We start from the raw sequence: 8,187 nt of genomic DNA, 5'->3' as shown, positions 1-8,187 counted from the left end.
AGTTAGTGTTAATGAAGCTGTGTGTAAATGATGAAATGCTGTAGTTTGTCTCTGTGTTGAGGTGGACCAGTGATCCTGCAGAGTCCTGTCCTCCCTGTGATGGAGGGACATGATGTCACTCTGCACTGTAAAACAAAGACCCCTCCCTCCAACCTCCCAGCTGGTTTCTATAAAGATGGCTCCCTCATCAGGACTGAGCCTACAGGTCACATGACCATCCACCATGTTTCCAAGTCTGATGAAGGCCTCTACAAGTGTGACATCAGCGGTCGTGGAGAGTCTCCATCCAGCTGGATCTCTGTCACAGGTGAGGAGGTTACCTTTGATTTCAGGACTTATTTCATCCAGAGATTCATTTGACCAGGTGGGATTCTCTCTACAGGTAAACCTACAACCTCAGCTCTGCCCACCCCGCCTCCTCCATCGCCACCTGCCTCAGCCCCCCTCCAACTTGTGTTCAGACTGATCTACCACCTGGTGGTCTTCTGTCCGTACTGCATCTCCACTGTCCTCATGGTGTCTTTATATCGACACAGGGCCACAGGTAACATTGAATTATTCACTGATCTTACAATCAATCAATCAATCAATTAATAGATCAATCATTACCTTTATTAATTTAGCTGATGCTTACTGATTGATATTTTCTTTCTACCCTGCTCTGACTGCAGGAAATGACCTGCCCGTCTCTATGGTGATGACCCCGTCTACCCAGGCTGAGGAGGGATTGAATAATGACTATGATGACGTCATCACTGCTGTCACCACAGAGCATCACTTCTGAGCTGATCCAGTGTGTTGTGGTTCTTAAATGAAGATAAAATCTTTACGTCATCAGCAAATAAACCTCAGATTTCATGATACAGACCCCTGGACAAATGGACAAAGCTGTCGACATGTTTTTGGTCCAAATAAAAGCTCAGGTTCAGGTTCAGGTTTGAGTTTTGTTGTTACTCTTGCTTGTTTGGTTTAGATGTTTTAAAACAGGGTGATATGTTTACTTTTTATTTACTTTTAAAGTTTTCAATAAACTTCACAAAATTGACCAAACCTCAGTCTCTGTCATGCTAAGTTGCAAGTTATACAGAGGATGTATCATGTTTTGGGTTTGGCTTTTTATTTGTTCATCTTTGTTGTGTTTCTGCCATTTCCTCCTGTGTTTATCACTCCCCGCCTCCTGTGTTCTTGTTTTTTTGTCAGTTGTTTGTTTGTTTCTGTGCTCTGTTTTTATTTTTTTTAAGTCGTTCTTGTGCGTCTTTGTGAGTTTTACTTCCTGGTTTGTTTTGGAGCGTCCGGTGTCTTTGTCTAGCTTTGTTTCCTGTTCAGTCTTATTAGTCCCATGTGTCTCACCTGTGTTACAGTTACCCTGCCCCCTCTATTTAACGGTAGGTTTGTTTGTTCCCTTTTGTCAGATCCTTGTAGCTTGTTGTGCTCTTTCAAATGTGTTCCAGTTTTTAATCTTGCTTGTTTTGTTTGTGGATCTTTGTTGCACTTTTGCCTTCTTTTGATTTTGATTGGCTGTTTTGATTTTGTTTCTTTATGGATTTGTTTGGACTCAGCCACTCTCCACTAGGGGTGGGGGAAATAATTGATTTTTAGATGCATCGCGATGGGGACTTGGACGATTATGGATCGATTCACAAATGTCAATAATATTTGTATTGGATAAGGTCATTAGTAATTTTCACCAGTTCTGTCTCTGTGCTATGATGATCTCTAAATCCTGAGTGACAATCCTCAAATAAACTCTTGCTCTGTAGAAAGTCACACAGCTGTTTGGCGACTGCTTTCTCAAGCATCTTTGGGAGAAATGGAAGGTTAAATATAGGTTTACAGTTTGCTAAAACCCCTCGATCAAAAGCGGAAGAGGTTTAATTACAGCTACTTTAAAGTACTGTGGTACATAGCCTGTTGCCAATGTTTGCCTTAACTTGTGAGTTTCTGTGTTATACTACGGGGCTAACGGTACATGGTGAAACCAGAGGTGTTAAACACAACAGATGTAATAAGGACATGTGCTTATGTACAAAATGAAGAAAACGTGGGTTGAATTCAGCAGTGGCTTGCCACAGTCACTCTTACTAGCCATTTTTGCGGATGGCATTCGTAAAGTTGCCCCCTAAAAGTCGGGAAGAGAGGTATACATTTGAATAGTTTGTTTTTATAATTGTTTTGTTTTGTTTTTTGTATGGACCTAAAAGTGAAGAAACAAAAAACAGACCAATATTTCCATGAATCAAAAAAAACTAAAATAACTGTCCAATTTTGTTTAATTTTTTTGTTTCTCTGTTTGAAGAAATAAACTAAGTAAAGACAGACAGGTGGGTCAGGTGACCCGTAAGTAAAAGTAAATATAACAAAATATATGAATTTCTTGGGGGGACTTTTACAGGCCTATCGGTCTTGAGAGCCTTTTTGGCTTCAAAGTCAATGTTCTGCAGCCATGCCAGAATACAGGGGTGAGGTTGAATGATGATGATGATGAAGGTACAGTGTAAAAACATTGAGCACAGCTGGTGACTATCACTGGGTTTCTGACAAGAACAAACGTCTCGGGTTACGTATGTAACCCTGGTTCCCCGAGAAGGGGAACGAGAGACTGCGTCGGTTACGACACTATGGGAACGCCTCTAGGCGAAGCAGGTCTGAACGTGAATGAAATCACTCCAATCCTATTGGCCTGTTGCTAGAACGGTAAGGTGTGACGGAATAACCGGAGGAGTATAAAGCACACCTGTACACACTCATCATTAGCTTAAACTATGAAGCAGGCGCTTCAGGCGGCGGACCGACGCAGTCTCTCGTTCCCCTTCTCGGGGAACCAGGGTTACATACGTAACCCGAGACGTTCCCCTTCGAGGGAACTCGAACTGCGTCGGTTACGACACTATGGGAACGAGATACCCACTAAACCGTGCCGAAAACCCCGCCTGCCCCTGTGTGCAATAAGGTGGCACTACTAAGAGGAGAGCGCATGAGTGCCAGGTGCCGAAGGAAGGTCAAGACTGTAAAACCGAATAAATGTGTGCGGAGTGGCCCAGCCAGCCGCTAAACAACATCCTGCAAGAGGCCCCGGAAAGGGGGCTCGAGAGGCCGCCTTGCCTCTGGTAGAATGAGCCCTCACAGCCACAGGTGAAGGCAAACCGCGCACCTGATAGGCCAGGGAAATAGTCTGAACAATCCAGTTGCTAATAGTATGTTTGGATGCAGGGAGCCCGGCCCTGGGAGACCCAAAACACACTAGCAGCTGGTCAGCCTTCCTCCAACGGGAGGACCTCAGAGTGTAAATACTCAGTGCTCTGACAGGGCAGAGCAGATGAAGTCTCCCGTCCTCCGCCGTCACATGAGGTGGAGGATGAAATGCCTGCAGCACTGTGGACCCTGCCGCACAAGAAGGCACTTTAGGGATGTATCCTGAACGAGGGTGCAGGATAGCCCTAATATTCCCCGGGGCAAACTCCAGGCTTGCGGGGAAACCGAAAGCGCTTGGATCTCCCCCACCCTCCTCAGAGAGGTGATAGCAAGGAGAAAGGCCATCTTGAGGGTCAAGTGCTTAGCCTCAGCTGACTCCAGGGGTTTGAAGGGGGCCTCAGCCAACGCCCCAAGAACCACTGCCAGATCCCAAGTGGGAACCTTGGACCGAGTCGCAGGTCTCATCCTCCGGGCACCACGGAGGAAAAGTACAACCAAGGGAAGTTTCCCCAAGAACCCCTCCCTCAGAGGGGTGTGGAAAGATGAAATAGCTGCCACGTACACCTTGAGGGTGGAAGGGGAAAGACCAGCAGAGAACCGGTCCTGGAGGAACTCAAGTACCTGAACCACCGGGCAGGTAACAGGGTCCACCGACCGCTCCCTACACCAAGTAGAGAAAACACTCCACTTCAGGCCGTACATCCTCCGTGTGGACAGGGCCCTGGAGCTCAGGAGGGTCTCGACTGCTCCGGCTGTTAGACCCGCCTCTAGGTACTGTGCCCCCTCAGGGGCCAGACCCACAGTCGCCATATGGCGGGGCAAGGGTGAAGAACCCGGCCCTGCGCCTGGGACAGCAGGTCTCTCCTCAGAGGGACCCGCCACGGCGGGCCGTCCAGGAGCGACATGATGTCCGAGAACCACACCCGGGTTGGCCAGAACGGGGCTACGAGCAGTAGGCCGACATAGTCCGGCGGACCCGCTCCAGAACCCCGGGAGCAGAGCGACTGGGGGAAAAGCGTACAGACGTAGCCTCGGCCACGAATGTACCATGGCGTCCAGACCCAACGGGGCTGGAGGAACGAGAGAAACCATAGCGGGCAGTGCGTAGTCTCTTGAGACGCAAACAGATCCACGTCTATGGGGCCGAACTCTTCGCACAAGAGCTCCACCACTTCGGGGTGAAGTCTCCATTCCCCGGCCTCAGCCCCTGCCTCAACAGCAGGTCTGCTCCCTGATTCTGCGTCCCCAGGAGATACATCGCCCTGAGCGATAGTAACCTCTGCTGGGACCACAGGAGGATCTGACGTCTGTCCAGAGGGCGCGAGCGCAGACCGCCCTGGTGATTCAGATAGGCCACCACCGCTGTGTTGTTCTCCTCGGAGCGAACCAGGACGTGGTGGCCTTGGAGATCGGGCAGGAAACTCCTTAGAGCCTGGAACACCGCCAACATCTCGAGACAGTTGATATGCCACTCGGATCGATGCACCTGCCAGGATCCCCTTGCAAAGCGGCCGTCCATGACCGCGCCCCAGCCCGTGAGGGAGGCGTCTGTCGAAAGAACCAGCCGGCGACAAGACCCTCCCAGCACGGGCCCCTGGGACAGGAACCAAGTTTCCTTCCAAACTGATAGGGAACGAAGACACTTGTGCGTAACCCAAACCAGACGGAGAGGATTCCCCTCGGGGAAAAACCCTTGTTCCTTAGCCACCACTGCAGGGGTCTCATGTGCAGCAGTCCAGATGGTATTACGCTGGACGCAGCCGCCAGGAGACCCAACACTCGTTGAAAGTGTTTCATAGTGATGGCGTGGCCTAACTTCACCCCTTTCACGGCAGCCAATATGGTGTCGACACGTGCCGGAGACAATTGTGCCCGCATCGTTGTCGAATCCCATGCAACCCCTAGGAACGTAGCCCGTTGGGTGGGCGCCAGCACGCTCTTCTTTGCGTTGAGCCTCAGCCCTAAACGCCGCAGACGAGCCAGAACGACATCTCGATGCCGAACCGCCAACTCTCGAGACTGGGCTAGGATGAGCCAGTCGTCGATGAAGTTGAAATCCGGATGCCCCGGAGCCTCAGCGGGGCCAGTGCTGCATCCATACACTTGGTGAATGTGCTAGGGGAAGTGCCAGGCCGAATGGAAGAACCCGATACTGGTAAGCCACACCCCCGAAGGCAAACCTCAGGAACTTCCTGTGAAAGGACGGATGGAGACCTGGAAATAGGCGTCCTTTAGATCTATCGTGACGAACCAATCCTCAGATTGGATGTCCGTCACGGTGGCGGGGATGATGAGCATCTTTAACCTGAATCTCCTCAGAGACCGGTTAGAACCCGCAGATCCAAAATAGGGCACGCACCCCTCCGTCCTTCTTGGGGACTATGAAGTACCGGCTGTAGAACCGGCGTCTCTGTCTGGGGGGGAGACACGTTCCACGGCCCCTTTCCTCAGCAGAGTACAAACTTCCTGTCCCAACACCGGACCTTGCTCCGGGCGGACCACAGTCCAAACCACCCCCTCTCTTCTGTTGAATTTGGAGGGCGGGTTTTGAACTGTAGTCGATACCCATCTATGGCAGTGCGCAGGACCCGCGGAGAAATGTTCGTCAGGCTCCGCCAAGCGTCTGCAAAGTCTGCCAACGGAAGCAGCCCCTCGGGGCTGGTGGTCGGTGTCTCGTGTGATCTTCTGGTGGACCCCTGAAGCCCCAGAACGGCAGGGGGGAGCCGCCGAAGATCCACGGTGAGTGAGTCGGGATGCCGTCCGCCTGCAGACCCTCGGGGCAGGCAGTACGGCGCGGACTCGGTGGTGGCAGGTGCGTCCTGAACGTGTAAACGGCGGGATAACATCACCTGTTCCCACGGCGGAGGGGACCTCGGTCGGCCTCCGGGGGGGGGGGGTCTCCCCTACCCCGGTCTTCCCTGAGCTCCGTCGGGACTGGATGACGGTCCTCAGATCGCGTCTCTCAGACGGCTGAGGGTGAGAGCGCCGTCTCGCTGCCCCAGCTCCTCGGGGGGCCCCCCGAGAAGCGACACTCTGCTTCCCTCCTCTCCGTAGGAGCTCGTAGAGGGAAGGGACCTACGCCTGGCAGCCTCAGCTGCCTTGGGTCCAGACCGGCGAGGGAGGTACTGGCGGAACGCTTCGCACTGCGTCTAACGCTTCGTGGTTCTGCGAAGCTCCGCCAGATCTTCCTCGGAGGGACCCCCCCTCTGAACCATCTCCTGTAGCAGGTTGGCTTGGTAGGCTTGAAGCACCGTGGTGTGCAAGCTCGCACCTGCCTGGCCCGCTGCCATGTACGCCTTCCCCACAAGCGTGGATGTGGTGTGACATGGTTTGGATGGTAATGCCGGCTTCTCCAGGGAGGACGCAAGTCGAGGGGAGAGATAGCTCGCAAGCTCATCCTCCACCCGAGGCATCCTCCCATAACCACGGTCCCTAACCCCCATCACATTACTGTAGTTCAGTGATCAGGGTGTGGAAAGCCATGTAGAGAAGGGTCTGCCCCATGATTTACTCAGTTCATCATGTAAATCAGGAAAGAATGGCAGAGACCGGCATGGAGGTGGCGTGTGGTGCTTAAGAAACCTTTCATCAAGCTACCACTAGCCTGTGGTGTCTGCTCCTCCCGTGGCCAGTTGATGTTGAGCTTAGCCACGGCTCTAGTCACCACCTCCAGCAGCACGTCATAGTCGGGCGCGGCCAGATGACGCCGCCCCGACACCCGGAAGTCATCGTCCACTGCGCTGAGCACGTCCGCCTCCTCGGAGTCGGATTGCTGCAGCGTCTCCGGATCCAAAACCGCGAGCGGGAGAAGCCGAGAACGGGCTCCCGAACGAGGAAAGGAAGCGTCGGAGCCAGCGGATGAAGGTCGGGAAAAAGCCTCAGCCGTCCCGAAATCCTCCGACAGATCACGCTGTGAACCCATGAGTGAAGCCGCCGGGCCGCCTCAGCAGCCGCAGGGCCCGCGCCACGGGGAAAACACATCCGGCCATCCTCGGAAAAGAGAGCCTTGCTGTACCTCAGTACCCGCACGGAAAGGGCTTCGCAACGGGCGCAGGCAGCCCCCTCGAGAGCTGCCCGTGCGTGCTCCATCCCCAAACATGAGACACACATCTTATGAGAATCTCCATCCGTGATGTACCGAGGGCAAGAAAAAACACACCTTCTGTACATCTGATTGCCGGACATGCTGGTAGACTTCTTCTTCAGGTAAGACACACTGCTTGTAGGACTGGAGCTTTCTTCAAACAACATACAGAGCCTGCTGAATAAAAAAAAGCTAATGATGAGTGTGTACAGGTGTGCTTTATACTCCTCCGGTTATTCCGTCACACCTTACCGTTCTAGCAACAGGCCAATAGGATTGGAGTGATTTCATTCACGTTCAGACCTGCTTCGCCTAGAGGCGTTCCCATAGTGTCGTAACCGACGCAGTTCGAGTTCCCTCGAAGGGGAACTTGGGGTTGTTCTTATTTTCTGCTATTAATGTGGAGTAATACGCTGCTCTGGCATCACTGAGGGCCTTCCTACATGTTTTCTTGCCAGATTCATCGAGATTCTTTGAAATTGGTGGAATACCATTTCCTTTCCAAGTTTCTGCAATGTTTGCTTTCATTTGTGAGTTTCTGTGTTATACTATGGGGCTAACCGTCTGATAACGGTACATGGTGAAACAAGAGGTGTTAACCACAACAGACGTAATAAGGGCATGTGCTCATGTACAAAATCAAGAAAACATGGCGTAGCCATTTTTGCGGATGGCATTTTCCCCCTAAAAGTCATGAGTCGAGTCAGCAGTTGAGAAGAGAGGTGTACATTTGAATAGGTTGTTTTTATTATTGTTTTATGTATGGACCTAAAAATGAAGAAACAAAAAACAGAGCCATATTTCCATGAATCAAAAAAACAAATTAAAATAACTGTCCAATTTTGTTTCCTTTTTTTGTTTCTCTGTTTGAAGAAATACACTAAGTAAAGACAGACAGGTGGGTCAGGTGA

The 8,187-nt window shown here is 51.7% G+C and overlaps 1 long non-coding RNA gene across 1 annotated transcript; it reads left to right on the top strand.

Moving 5' to 3' along the window:
• The first annotated feature begins 384 nt into the window (after positions 1-384).
• LOC119911715 lies at positions 385-931 on the top strand. Its single transcript, XR_005445998.1, has 2 exons — positions 385-544; positions 672-931. It is a non-coding gene; the product is annotated as an uncharacterized LOC119911715 (long non-coding RNA).
• Positions 932-8,187: the final 7,256 nt, after the last annotated feature.

The sequence above is a fragment of the Micropterus salmoides genome, unplaced genomic scaffold, assembly GCF_014851395.1.
Source record: "Micropterus salmoides isolate LMB-PRFRI ecotype aquatic unplaced genomic scaffold, ASM1485139v1 Ms_hic_scaffold_2, whole genome shotgun sequence".
Taxonomy (NCBI): Eukaryota; Metazoa; Chordata; class Actinopteri; order Centrarchiformes; family Centrarchidae; genus Micropterus; species Micropterus salmoides.
This window is presented reverse-complemented; position numbering and strand designations above follow the sequence as displayed.